Raw genomic sequence first — 14,668 nt, forward strand, 5'->3', positions numbered from 1 at the left:
TGTAAAGGAAAAACATGGTTCGGCGCTTCGCGAACAAAATGAAAATAATTGCCATAAAAGCATTCTTCTTGAGACACTTTGGAGATAAATATTGCAGATACCATCTCTGGTAGTAAAGTGGTGAGTATCGCAGACTGTCACTCTGGAGACCGCGGTTTGATACCCCGACAGAGAGATTTTTTTCGATGAACTTCGCTAAATCGGATCTGGTCCACCTACAAAGAACTAAAATCTTAAGCTATAAAAAACAGGGGCAATCTAGACAAATGAAAAACAACAAAAACACCACGTTGAAAAGCTTATTAGAGGAGACGCAAAATGCTCAATAATCGACTCAAAACTCAATTGCAGCAACAAAACTCAAAACAAATACCTGTAAAGGAAAAACATGGTTCGGCGCTTGGCGAACAAAATGAAAATAATTGCCATAAAAGCATTCTTCTGGGACACTTTCGAGATAAGAATTGCAGATTCCATCGCTGTTAGTATAGTGGTGAGTATCGCAGACTGTCAGTCTGAAGACCGGCGTTCGATTCCCTGACAGAGAGAACTTGTTCATGAATTTCACTAAATCGGATAGGGTCCACTTACAGAGAACTAAAATCTAAACCTAGAAAAAAGGGGGTCATTCTAGACAAAAAAAACAACTAAAAAAACACTTTGAAAACTTTATTACAAAAACTCAATTCACTCCAAAATAGACACATTACTAAATTACAGCATCAAAACTCAAAACTAATATCTGCTATGGAAAAACCTATTTCGGCCGTTGGCGAACGAAGACAAAAATAATTGTATTAAAATCATTCTTCTTGAGTCACTTTGGAGATAAGAATTGCTGATATCATCGCTGGTAGTATAGTGATGAGTATCCCAGATTGTCACTCTGGAGACCGCGGTTTGATACCCCGACAGAGATTTTTTTTCGATGAACTTCGCTAAATCGGATCTGGTCCACCTACAAAGAACTAAAATCTTAACCTATAAAAAAACAGGGACAATCTAGACAAATGAAAAACAACAAAAACACCACGTTGAAAAGCTTATTAGAGGAGACGCAAAATGCTCAATAATCGACTCAAAACTCAATTGCAGCAACAAAACTCAAAACAAATACCTGTAAAGGAAAGACATGGTTCGGCGCTTGGCGAACAAAATGAAAATAATTGCCATAAAAGCATTCTTCTTGAGACACGTTGGAGATAAAAATTTCGGATACCATCTCTGGTAGTAAAGTGGTGAGTATCGCAGACTGTCACTCTGGAGACCGCGGTTTGATACCCCGACAGAGAGAAATTTTTTTGATGAACTTCGCTAAATCGGATCTGGTCCGCTTACAAAGAACTAAAATCTTAAGCTCTAAAAGAGGGGAAATCTAGACAAATAAAAAACAACAAAAACACCACGTTGAAAAGCTTATTAGAGGAGAAGCAAAATGCTCACTAATCGACTCATTGCTCAATTGCAGCAACAAAACTTAAAACGAATACCTGTAAAGGAAAAACATGGTTCGGTGCTTGGCGAACAAAATGAAAAAAATTGCCATAAAAGCATTCTTCTTGAGACACTTTGGAGATAAAAATTTCGGATACCATCTCTGGTAGTAAAGTGGTGAGTATCGCAGACTGTCACTCTGGAGACCGCGGTTTGATACCCCGACAGAGAGAAATTTTTTTGATGAACTTCGCTAAATCGGATCTGGTCCGCTTACAAAAGAACTAAAATCTTAAGCTCTAAAAGAGGGGAAATCTAGACAAATAAAAAACAACAAAAACACCACGTTGAAAAGCTTATTAGAGGAGAAGCAAAATGCTCACTAATCGACTCATTGCTCAATTGCAGCAACAAAACTTAAAACGAATACCTGTAAAGGAAAAACATGGTTCGGTGCTTGGCGAACAAAATGAAAACAATTGCCATAAAAGCATTCTTCTTGAGACACTTTGGAGATAAGAATTGCAGATACAATCTCTGTTAGTAAAGTGGTGAGTATCGCAGACTGTCACTCTGGAGACCACGGTTTGATACCCCGACAGAGAGAAATTTTTTTGATGAACTTCTCTATATCGGATCTGGTCCGTTTACAAAGAACTAAAATCTTAAGCTCTAAAACAGGGGAAATCTAGACAAATAAAAAACAACAAAAACACCACGTTGAAAAGCTTATTAGAGGAGACGCAAAATGCTCACTAATCGACTCATTGCTCAATTGCAGCAACAAAACTTAAAACGAATACCTGTAAAGGAAAAAAAATAATTCGGCGCTTGCTGAACAAAGTAAAAATAATTGCCATAAAAGCATTCTTCTTGAGACACTTTGCGCACAAAGTGAAAATAATTGCCAAAAAAGCATTCTTCCTGAGAGACTTTGGCGATAAAAATTGAAGATACCATCTTTGTTAGTATAGTGGTGAGTATCCCAGACTGTCACTCTGGAGACCGGGGTTCGATTCCCCGACAGAGAAAACTTTTCTGATGAACTTCGCTAAATCGGATCTGATCCGCTTACAAAGAATTAAAATTTTAAGCTCTAAAACAGGGGCAATCTAGACAAATAAAAAACAACAAAAACACCACGTTGAAAAACTTATTAGAGGAGACGCAAAATGCTCACTAATCGACTCATTGCTCAATTGCAGCAACAAAACTTAAAACGAATACCTGTAAAGGAAAAACATAATTCGGCGCTTGGCGAACAAAGTGAAAATAATTGCCATAAAAGCAATCTTCTTGAGACACTTTGCGAACAAAGTGAAAATAATTGCCAAAAAATCATTCTTCTTGAGACACTTTGGCGATAAAAATTGCAGATACCATCTTTGTTAGTATAGTGGTGAGTATCCCAGACTGTCACTCTGGAGACCGGGGTTCGATTCCCGGACAGAGAAAACTTTTCTGATGAACTTCGCTATATCGGATCTGGTCCGCTTACAAAGAATTAAAATTTTAAGCTCTAAAACAGGGGCAATCTAGACAAATAAAAAACAACAAAAACACCACGTTGAAAAACTTATTAGAGGAGACGCAAAATGCTCACTAATCGACTCATTGCTCAATTGCAGCAATAAAACTTAAAACGAATACCTGTGAAGGAAAAACATAATTCGGCGCTTGGCGAACAAAGTGAAAAAAATTGCCATAAAAGCAATCTTCTCGAGACACTTTGCGAACAAAATGAAAATAATTGCCATAAAAGCATTCTTCTTGAGACACTTTGCGAACAAAGTGAAAATAATTGCCAAAAAATCATTCTTCTTGAGACACTTTGGCGATAAAAATTGCAGATACCATCTTTGTTAGTATAGTGGTGAGTATCCCAGACTGTCACTCTGGAGACCGGGGTTTGATTCCCGGACAGAGAAAACTTTTCTGATGAACTTCGCTATATCGGATCTGGTCCGCTTACAAAGAATTAAAATTTTAAGCTCTAAAACAGGGGCAATCTAGACAAATAAAAAACAACAAAAACACCACGTTGAAAAACTTATTAGAGGAGACGCAAGATGCTCAATAATCGACTCAATACTCAATTGCAGCAACAAAACTCAAAACAAATACCTGTAAAGGAAAGACATGGGTCGGCGCTTGGCGAACAAAATGAAAATAATTGCCATGAAAGCATTCTTCTTGGGACACTTTCGAGATAAGAATTGCAGATTCCATCGCTGTTAGTATAGTGGTGAGTATGGCAGACTGTCACCCTGGAGACCGCGGTTTGATACCCCGACAGGGAGAACTTTTTCGATGAACTTCGCTAAATCGGATCTGGTCTGCCTACAAAGAACTAAAATCTTAAGCTCTAAAACAGGGGCAATCTAGACAAATAAAAAACAACAAAAACACCACGTTGAAAAGGTTATTAGAGGAGACGCAAGATGCTCAATAATCGACTCAATACTCAATTGCAGCAACAAAACTCAAAACAAATACCTGTAAAGGAAAAACATGGGTCGGCGCTTGGCGAACAAAATGAAAATAATTGCCATGAAAGCATTCTTCTTGGGACACTTTCGAGATAAGAATTGCAGATTCCATCGATGTTAGTATAGTGGTGAGTATTCCAGACTGTCACTCTGGAGGCCGGGGTTCGATTCCCCGACAAAGAGAACTTTTTTGATGAACTTCGCTAAATCGAATTTGGTCCGCTTACAAAGAACTAAAATCTTAAGCTCGAAAAAAGGGACAATTTAGACAAATAAAAAACAACAAAAACACCACGTTGAAAAACTTATTAGAGGAGACGCAAAATGCTCACTAATCGACTCATTACTCAATTGCAGCAACAAAACTCAAAGCAAATAACTGTAAAGGAAAAACATGGTTCGGCGCTTCGCGAACAAAATGAAAATAATTGCCATAAAAGCATTCTTCTTGAGACACTTTGGAGATAAATATTGCAGATACCATCTCTGGTAGTAAAGTGGTGAGTATCGCAGACTGTCACTCTGGAGACCGGGGTTCGATTCCCCGACAGAGAGGACTTTTTTGATGAAATTCGCTAAATCGGATCTGGTTCGCTTACAAAGAACTAAAATCTTAAGCCCTAAAACAGGAACAATCTAGAAAAATGAAAAACAACAAAAACACCACGTTGAAAAGCTTATTAAAGGAGACGCAAAATGCTCACTAATCGACTCATTACTCAATTGCAGCAACAAAACTTAAAACGAATACCTGTGAAGGAAAAACATAATTCGGCGCTTGGCGAACAAAGTGAAAAAAATTGCCATAAAAGCATTCTTCTCGAGACACTTTGCGAACAAAATGAAAATCATTGCCATAAAAGCATTCTTCTTGAGACACTTTGGAGATAAAAATTGCAGATACCATCTCTGGTAGTAAAGTGGTGAGTATCGCAGACTTCCACCCTGTAGACCGCGGTTTGATACCCCGACAGGGAGAACTTTTTCGATGAACTTCGCTAAATCGGATCTGGTCCACTTACAAAGAACTAAAATCTTAAGCTATAAAAAAACAGGGGCAATCTAGACAAATGAAAAACAACAAAAACACCACGTTGAAAAGCTTATTAGAGGAGACGCAAAATGCTCAATAATCGACTCAAAACTCAATTGCAGCAACAAAACTCAAAACAAATAACTGTAAAGGAAAAACATGGTTCGGCGCTTCGCGAACAAAATGAAAATAATTGCCATAAAATCATTCTTCTTGAGACACTTTGGAGATAAATATTGCAGATACCATCTCTGGTAGTAAAGTTGTGAGTATCGCAGACTGTCACTCTGGAGACCGCGGTTTGATACCCCGACAGAGAGATTTTTTTCGATGAACTTCGCTAAATCGGATCTGGTCCACCTACAAAGAACTAAAATCTTAAGCTCTAAAAAAACAGGGGCAATCTAGACAAATAAAAAACAACAAAAACACCACGTTGAAAAGCTTATTAAAGGAGACGCAAAATGCTCACTAATCGACTCATTACTCAATTGCAGCAACAAAACTTAAAACGAATACCTGTGAAGGAAAAACATAATTCGGCGCTTGGCGAACAAAGTGAAAAAAATTGCCATAAAAGCATTCTTCTCGAGACACTTTGCGAACAAAATGAAAATCATTGCCATAAAAGCATTCTTCTTGAGACACTTTGGAGATAAAAATTGCAGATACCATCTCTGGTAGTAAAGTGGTGAGTATCGCAGACTTCCACCCTGGAGACCGCGGTTTGATACCCCGACAGGGAGAACTTTTTCGATGAACTTCGCTAAATCGGATCTGGTCCACTTACAAAGAACTAAAATCTTAAGCTATAAAAAAACAGGGGCAATCTAGACAAATGAAAAACAACAAAAACACCACGTTGAAAAGCTTATTAGAGGAGACGCAAAATGCTCAATAATCGACTCAAAACTCAATTGCAGCAACAAAACTCAAAACAAATAACTGTAAAGGAAAAACATGGTTCGGCGCTTCGCGAACAAAATGAAAATAATTGCCATAAAATCATTCTTCTTGAGACACTTTGGAGATAAATATTGCAGATACCATCTCTGGTAGTAAAGTTGTGAGTATCGCAGACTGTCACTCTGGAGACCGCGGTTTGATACCCCGACAGAGAGATTTTTTTCGATGAACTTCGCTAAATCGGATCTGGTCCACCTACAAAGAACTAAAATCTTAAGCTATAAAAAAACAGGGGCAATCTAGACAAATGAAAAACAACAAAAACACCACGTTGAAAAGCTTATTAGAGGAGACGCAAAATGCTCAATAATCGACTCAAAACTCAATTGCAGCAACAAAACTCAAAACAAATACCTGTAAAGGAAAAACATGGTTCGGCGCTTGGCGAACAAAATGAAAATAATTGCCATAAAAGCATTCTTCTTGAGACACTTTGGAGATAAAAATTTCGGATACCATCTCTGGTAGTAAAGTGGTGAGTATCGCAGACTGTCACTCTGGAGACCGCGGTATGATACCCCGACAGAGAGAAATTTTTTTGATGAACTTCGCTAAATCGGAGCTGGTCCGCTTACAAAGAACTAAAATCTTAAGCTCTAAAACTGGGGAAATCTAGACAAATAAAAAACAACAAAAACACCACGTTGAAAAGCTTATTAGAGGAGACGCAAAATGCTCACTAATCGACTCATTGCTCAATTGCAGCAACAAATTTTAAAACGAATACCTGTAAAGGAAAAACATGGTTCGGCGCTTGGCGAACAAAATGAAAATAATTGCCATAAAAGCATTCTTCTTGAGACACTTTGGAGATAAAAATTTCGCATACCATCTCTGGTAGTAAAGTGGTGAGTATCGCAGACTGTCACTCTGGAGACCGCGGTATGATACCCCGACAGAGAGAAATTTTTTTGATGAACTTCGCTAAATCGGATCTGGTCCGCTTACAAAGAACTAAAATCTTAAGCTCTAAAACAGGGGGAAATCTAGACAAATAAAAAACAACAAAAACACCATGTTGAAAAGCTTATTGGAGGAGACGCAAAATGCTCACTAATCGACTCATTGCTCAATTGCAGCCACAAAACTTAAAACGAATACCTGTAAAGGAAAAACATAATTCGGCGCTTGGCGAACAAAGTGAAAATAATTGCCATAAAAGCATTCTTCTTGAGACACTTTGCGAACAAAGTGAAAATAATTGCCAAAAAAGCATTCTTCTTGAGACACTTTGGCGATAAAAATTGCAGCTACCATCTTTGTTAGTATAGTGGTGAGTATCCCAGACTGTCACTCTGGAGACTGGGGTTCGATTCCCCGACAGAGAAATTTTTTCTGATGAACTTCGCTAAATCGGATCTGGTCCTCTTACAAAGAACAAAAATCTTAAGCTCTAAAACAGGGGCAATCTAGACAAATAAAAAACAACAAAAACACCACGTTGAAAAACTTATTAGAGGAGACGCAAAATGCTCACTAATCGACTCATTGCTCAATTGCAGCAACAAAACTTAAAACGAATACCTGTGAAGGAAAAACATAATTCGGCACTTGGCGAACAAAGTGAAAAAAATTGCCATAAAAAGCATTCTTCTTGAGACACTTTGCGAACAAAATGAAAATAATTGCCATAAAAGCATTCTTCTTGAGACACTTTGGAGATAAAAATTGAAGATACCATCTCTGGTAGTAAAGTGGTGAGTATCGCACACTTCCACCCTGGAGACCGCGGTTTGATACCCCGACAGGGAGAACTTTTTCGATGAACTTCGCTAAATCGGATCTGGTCTGCCTACAAAGAAATAAAATCTTAAGCTCTAAAACAGGGGCAATCTAGACAAATAAAAAACAACAAAAACACCACGTTGAAAAGCTTATTAGAGGAGACGCAAAATGCTCACTAATCGACTCATTACTCAATTGCAGCATCAAAACTCAAAACAAACACCTGTAAAGGAAAAACATGGTTCGGCGCTTGGCGAACAAAATGAAAATAATTGCCATAAAAGCATTCTTCTTGGGACACTTTCGAGATAAGAATTGCAGATTCCATCGCTGTTAGTATAGTGGTGAGTATCCCAGACTGTCACTCCGGAGACCGGGGTTCGATTCCCCGACAGAGAGAACTTTTTTGATGAACTTCGCTAAATCGGATTTGGTCCGCTTACAAAGAACTAAAATCTTAAGCTCGAAAAAAGGGACAATTTAGACAAATAAAAAACAACAAAAACACCACGTTGAAAAGCTTATTAGAGGAGACGCAAAATGCTCACTAATCGACTCATTTCTCAATTGCAGCAACAAAACTCAAAACAAATACCTGTAAAGGAAAAACATGGTTCGGCGCTTGGCGATCAAAATCAAAATAATTGCCACAAAAGCATTCTTCTTGAGACAATTTGGAGATAAAATTGCAGATACCATCTCTGGTAGTAAAGTGGTGAGTATCGCAGACTGCCACTCTGGAGACCGCGGTTTGATACCCCAACAGAGAGAACTTTTTCGATGAACTTCGCTAAATCGGATCTGGTCCGCCTACAAAGAACTAAAATCTTAAGCTCTAAAACAGGGGCAATCTAGACAAATAAAAAACAACAAAAACACCACGTTGAAAAGCTTATTAGAGGAGACGCAAAATGCTCAATAATCGACTCAATACTCAATTGCAGCAACAAAACTCAAAACAAATACCTGTAAAGGAAAAACATGGTTCGGCGATTGGCTAACAAAATGAAAATAATTGCCATAAAGGCATTCTTCTTGGGACACTTTCGAGATAAGAATTGCAGATTCCATCGCTGTTAGTATAGTGGTAAGTATCCCAGACTGTCACTCTGGAGACCGGGATTCGATTCCCCGACAGAGAGAACTTTTTTGATGAACTTCGCTAAATCGGATTTGGTCCGCTTACAAAGAACTAAAATCTTAAGCTCGAAAAAAGGGGACAATTTAGACAAATAAAAAACAACAAAAACACCACGTTGAAAAGCTTATTAGAGGAGACGCAAAATGCTCACTAATCGACTCATTACTCAATTGCAGCAACAAAACTCAAAACAAATACCTGTAAAGGAAAAATATGGTTCGGCGCTTGGCGAACAAAATGAAAATAATTGCCATAAAAGCATTCTTCTTGAGACACTTTGGCGATAAAAATTGCGGATACCATCTCTGGTAGTAAAGTGGTGAGTATCGCAGACTGTCAATCTAGAGACCGCGGTTTGACACCCCGACAGAGAGATTTTTTCGATGAACTTCGCTAAATCGGATCTGGTCCGCTTAAAAAGAACTAAAATCTTAAGCTCTAAAACAGGGGCAATCTACACAAATAAAAAACAACAAAAACACGACGTTGAAAAGCTCATTAGAGGAGACGCAAAAAGCACACTAGTCGACTCAATACTCAATTGCAGCAACAAAACTCAAAACAAAAACCTGTAAAGGAAAAACATGGTTCGGCGCTTGCTGAACAAAATGAAAAAAATTGCCATAAAAGCATTCTTCTTTGAGACACTTTGGAGATGAGAATTGCAGATACAATCTATGTTAGTATAGTGGTGAGTATCCCAGACTGTCACTCTGGCGATCGGGGTTCGATTCCCCGACAGAGCGAAATTTTTTGATGAACTTCGCTAAATCGGATCAGGTACGCTCACAAAGAACTAAAATCTTAAGCTCAAAAAAGGGGACAATTTAGACAAATAAAAAACAACGAAAACAACACGTTGAAAACCTTATTACGGAAGACTCAAAATGCTCACTAATCGACTCATTAATCAATTGCAGCAATAAAACCGAAAACAAATATCTGTAATGAAAAATAATAATTCGGCTCTTGGCGAACAAAGTGAAAATATTTGCCGTAAAAGCATTCTTCTTGAGACATTTTGGAGATAAAACTTGCAGATACCATCTCTGGTAGTAGAGTGGTGAGTATCGCAGAGTGTCACTCTGCAGACCGGGGTTCGATTCCCCGACAGAGAGAACTTTTTTGATGAAATTCGCTAAATCGGATCTGGTTCGCTTACAAAGAACTAAAATCTTAAGCCCTAAAACAGGGGCAATCTAGACAAATAAGAAACAACAAAAACACTACGTTGAAAAGCTTATTAGAGGAGACGCAAAATGCTCACTAATCGACTCATTACTCAATTCCAGCAACAAAACTCAAAACAAATACCTGTAAAGGAAAAACATGGTTCGGCGCTTGGCGATCAAAATGAAAATAATTGCCATAAAAGCATTCTTCTTGAGACAATTTGGAGATAAAAATTGCAGATACCTTCTCTGGTAGTAAAGTGGTGAGTATCGCAGACTGTCACTCTGGAGACCGGAGTCCGATTCCCCGACAGAGAGAACTTTTTTGATGAAATTCGCCAAATCGGATCTGGTTCGCTTACAAAGAACTAAAATCTTAAGCCCTAAAACAGGTGCAATCTAGACAAATAAAAAACAACAAAAACACTACGTTGAAAAGCTTATTAGGGGAGATGCAAAATGCTCACTAATCGACTCATTACTCAATTCCAGCAACAAAACTCAAAACAAATACCTGTAAAGGAAAAACATGGTTCGGCTCTTGGCGAACAAAATGAAAATAATTGCCATAAAAATCATTCTTCTTGAGACATTTTGGAGATAAAAATTGAAGATACCATCTCTGTTAGTATAGTGGTGAGTATCCCAGACTGTCACTCTGGAGACCGGGGTTCGATTCCCCGACAGAGAGAAATTTTTGATGAAATTCGCCAAATCGGATCTGGTTCGCTTACAAAGAACTAAAATCTTAAGCCCTTAAACAGGGGCAATCTAGACAAATAAAAAACAACAAAAACACTACGTTGAAAAGCTTATTAGAGGAGATGCAAAATGCTCACTAATCGACTCATTACTCAATTCCAGCAACAAAACTCAAAACAGATACCTGTGAAGGAAAAACATGGTTCGGCGCTTGGCGATCAAAATGAAAATAATTGCCACAAAAGCATTATTCTTGAGACAATTTGGAGATAAAAATTGCAGATACCTTCTCTGGTAGTAAAGTGGTGAGTATCGCAGACTGTCACTCTGGAGACCGGAGTCCGATTCCCCGACAGAGACAACTTTTTTGATGAGATTCGCCAAATCGGATCTGGTTCGCTTAAAAAGAACTAAAATCTTAAACCCTAAAACAGGGGCAATCTAGACAAATAAAAAACAACAAAAACACTACGTTGAAAAGCTTATTAGAGGAGATGCAAAATGCTCACTAATCGACTCATTACTCAATTCCAGCAACAAAACTCAAAACAAATACCTGTAAAGGAAAAACATGGTTCGGCGCTTGGCGAACAAAATGAAAATAATTGCCATAAAAATCATTCTTCTTGAGACATTGTGGAGATAAAAATTGAAGATACCATCTCTGTTAGTATAGTGGTGAGTATCCCAGACTGTCACTCTGGAGACCGGGGTTCGATTCCCCGACAGAGAGAAGTTTTTTGATGAAATTCGCCAAATCGGATCTGGTTCGCTTACAAAGAACTAAAATCTTAAGCCCTAAAACAGGGGCAATCTAGACAAATAAAAAACAACAAAAACACTACGTTGAAAAGCTTATTAGAGGAGATGCAAAATGCTCACTAATCGACTCATTACTCAATTCCAGCAACAAAACTCAAAACAGATACCTGTAAAGGAAAAACATGGTTCGGCGCTTGGCGATCAAAATGAAAATAATTGCCACAAAAGCATTCTTCTTGAGACAATTTGGAGATAAAAATTGCAGATACCTTCTCTGGTAGTAAAGTGGTGAGTATCGCAGACTGTCACTCTGGAGACCGATGTCCGATTCCCCGACAGAGAGAACTTTTTTGATGAAATTCGCCAAATCGGATCTGGTTCGCTTAAAAAGAACTAAAATCTTAAGCCCTAAAACAGGGGCAATCTAGACAAATAAAAAACAACAAAAACACTACGTCGAAAAGCTTATTAGAGGAGATACAAAATGCTCACTAATCGACTCATTACTCAATTCCAGCAAAAAAACTCAAAACAAATACCTGTAAGGGAAAAACATGTTTCGGCGCTTGGCGATCAAAATGAAGATAATTGCCACAAAAGCATTCTTCTTGAGATAATTTGGAGATAAAAATTGCAGATACCTTCTCTGGTAGTAAAGTGGTGAGTATCGCAGACTGTCACTCTGGAGACCGATGTCCGATTCCCCGACAGAGAGAACTTTTTTGATGAAATTCGCCAAATCGGATCTGGTTCGCTTAAAAAGAACTAAAATCTTAAGCCCTAAAACAGGGGCAATCTAGACAAATAAAAAACAACAAAAACACTACGTCGAAAAGCTTATTAGAGGAGATGCAAAATGCTCACTAATCGACTCATTACTCAATTCCAGCAACAAAACTCAAAACAGATACCTGTAAAGGAAAAACATGGTTCGGCGCTTGGCGATCAAAATGAAAATAATTGCCACAAAAGCATTCTTCTTGAGACAATTTGGAGATAAAAATTGCAGATACCTTCTCTGGTAGTAAAGTGGTGAGTATCGCAGACTGTCACTCTGGAGACCGATGTCCGATTCCCCGACAGAGAGAACTTTTTTGATGAAATTCGCCAAATCGGATCTGGTTCGCTTAAAAAGAACTAAAATCTTAAGCCCTAAAACAGGGGCAATCTAGACAAATAAAAAACAACAAAAACACTACGTCGAAAAGCTTATTAGAGGAGATACAAAATGCTCACTAATCGACTCATTACTCAATTCCAGCAAAAAAACTCAAAACAAATACCTGTAAGGGAAAAACATGTTTCGGCGCTTGGCGATCAAAATGAAGATAATTGCCACAAAAGCATTCTTCTTGAGATAATTTGGAGATAAAAATTGCAGATACCATCTCTGGTAGTAAAGTGGTGAGTATCGCAGACTGTCACCCTGGAGACCACGGTTTGATACCCCGACAGAGAGAAATTTGTTGATGAACTTCGCTAAATCGGATTTGGTCCGCTTACAAAGAACTAAAATCTTAAGCTCGAAAAACGGGACAATTTAGACAAAAAAAAACACCACGTTGAAAAACTTATTAGAGGAGACACAAAAAACTCACTAATCGACTCAATACTCAATTGCAGCAACAAAACTCAAAACAAATACCTGTAAAGGAAAAACATGGTTCGGCTCTTGGCGAACAAAATGAAAATAATTGCCATAAAAATCATTCTTCTTGAGACATTTTGGAGATAAAAATTGAAGATACCATCTCTGTTAGTATAGTGGTGAGTATCCCAGACTGTCACTCTGGAGACCGGAGTCCGATTCCCCGACAGAGACAACTTTTTTGATGAGATTCGCCAAATCGGATCTGGTTCGCTTAAAAAGAACTAAAATCTTAAACCCTAAAACAGGGGCAATCTAGACAAATAAAAAACAACCAAAAAACACTACGTTGAAAAGCTTATTAGAGGAGATGCAAAATGCTCACTAATCGACTCATTACTCAATTCCAGCAACAAAACTCAAAACAAATACCTGTAAAGGAAAAACATGGTTCGGCGCTTGGCGAACAAAATGAAAATAATTGCCATAAAAATCATTCTTCTTGAGACATTGTGGAGATAAAAATTGAAGATACCATCTCTGTTAGTATAGTGGTGAGTATCCCAGACTGTCACTCTGGAGACCGGGCTTCGATTCCCCGACAGAGAGAAGTTTTTTGATGAAATTCGCCAAATCGGATCTGGTTCGCTTACAAAGAACTAAAATCTTAAGCCCTAAAACAGGGGCAATCTAGACAAATAAAAAACAACAAAAACACTACGTTGAAAAGCTTATTAGAGGAGATGCAAAATGCTCACTAATCGACTCATTACTCAATTCCAGCAACAAAACTCAAAACAGATACCTGTAAAGGAAAAACATGGTTCGGCGCTTGGCGATCAAAATGAAAATAATTGCCACAAAAGCATTCTTCTTGAGACAATTTGGAGATAAAAATTGCAGATACCTTCTCTGGTAGTAAAGTGGTGAGTATCGCAGACTGTCACTCTGGAGACCGATGTCCGATTCCCCGACAGAGAGAACTTTTTTGATGAAATTCGCCAAATCGGATCTGGTTCGCTTAAAAAGAACTAAAATCTTAAGCCCTAAAACAGGGGCAATCTAGACAAATAAAAAACAACAAAAACACTACGTCGAAAAGCTTATTAGAGGAGATACAAAATGCTCACTAATCGACTCATTACTCAATTCCAGCAAAAAAACTCAAAACAAATACCTGTAAGGGAAAAACATGTTTCGGCGCTTGGCGATCAAAATGAAGATAATTGCCACAAAAGCATTCTTCTTGAGAGAATTTGGAGATAAAAATTGCAGATACCATCTCTGGTAGTAAAGTGGTGAGTATCGCAGACTGTCACCCTGGAGACCACGGTTTGATACCCCGACAGAGAGAAATTTGTTGATGAACTTCGCTAAATCGGATTTGGTCCGCTTACAAAGAACTAAAATCTTAAGCTCGAAAAACGGGACAATTTAGACAAAAAAAACACCACGTTGAAAAACTTATTAAAGGAGACACAAAAAACTCACTAATCGACTCAATACTCAATTGCAGCAACAAAACTCAAAACAAAAACCTGTAAAGGAAAAACATGGTTCGGCGCTTGGCGAACAAAATGAAAATAATTGCCATAAAAGCATTCTTCTTGAGACACTTTGGAGATAAGAATTGCAGATACCATCTATGTTAGTATA

General features: G+C 38.1%; 2 protein-coding genes and 7 non-coding genes across 9 annotated transcripts in view; 7 read left to right on the forward strand and 2 right to left on the reverse strand.

Annotated features, from left to right (window-relative positions):
- Window positions 1–14,668, reverse strand: part of LOC142346191 (uncharacterized) — a 332,292-nt gene that overhangs the window by 196,626 nt on the left and 120,998 nt on the right. The window lies entirely within an intron of this gene.
- Window positions 1–14,668, reverse strand: part of LOC142345352 (ribosome assembly protein METTL17, mitochondrial-like) — a 225,150-nt gene that overhangs the window by 101,957 nt on the left and 108,525 nt on the right. The gene's annotated exons all lie outside the window — the stretch shown is intronic.
- Trnad-guc (transfer RNA aspartic acid (anticodon GUC)) lies at window positions 2,394–2,465 on the forward strand. Its single transcript has one exon. It is a non-coding gene; the product is annotated as a tRNA-Asp (tRNA).
- On the forward strand, window positions 2,817–2,888 carry Trnad-guc (transfer RNA aspartic acid (anticodon GUC)). The gene has a single exon. It is a non-coding gene; the product is annotated as a tRNA-Asp (tRNA).
- Trnad-guc (transfer RNA aspartic acid (anticodon GUC)) lies at window positions 4,035–4,108 on the forward strand. The gene has a single exon. It is a non-coding gene; the product is annotated as a tRNA-Asp (tRNA).
- Trnad-guc (transfer RNA aspartic acid (anticodon GUC)) lies at window positions 7,179–7,250 on the forward strand. Its single transcript has one exon. It is a non-coding gene; the product is annotated as a tRNA-Asp (tRNA).
- Trnad-guc (transfer RNA aspartic acid (anticodon GUC)) lies at window positions 10,580–10,651 on the forward strand. The gene has a single exon. It is a non-coding gene; the product is annotated as a tRNA-Asp (tRNA).
- Trnad-guc (transfer RNA aspartic acid (anticodon GUC)) lies at window positions 11,324–11,395 on the forward strand. The gene has a single exon. It is a non-coding gene; the product is annotated as a tRNA-Asp (tRNA).
- On the forward strand, window positions 13,550–13,621 carry Trnad-guc (transfer RNA aspartic acid (anticodon GUC)). Its single transcript has one exon. It is a non-coding gene; the product is annotated as a tRNA-Asp (tRNA).

This window comes from Convolutriloba macropyga, chromosome 9, assembly GCF_964194025.1.
Source record: "Convolutriloba macropyga chromosome 9, txConMacr16.3, whole genome shotgun sequence".
Taxonomy (NCBI): Eukaryota; Metazoa; Xenacoelomorpha; order Acoela; family Convolutidae; genus Convolutriloba; species Convolutriloba macropyga.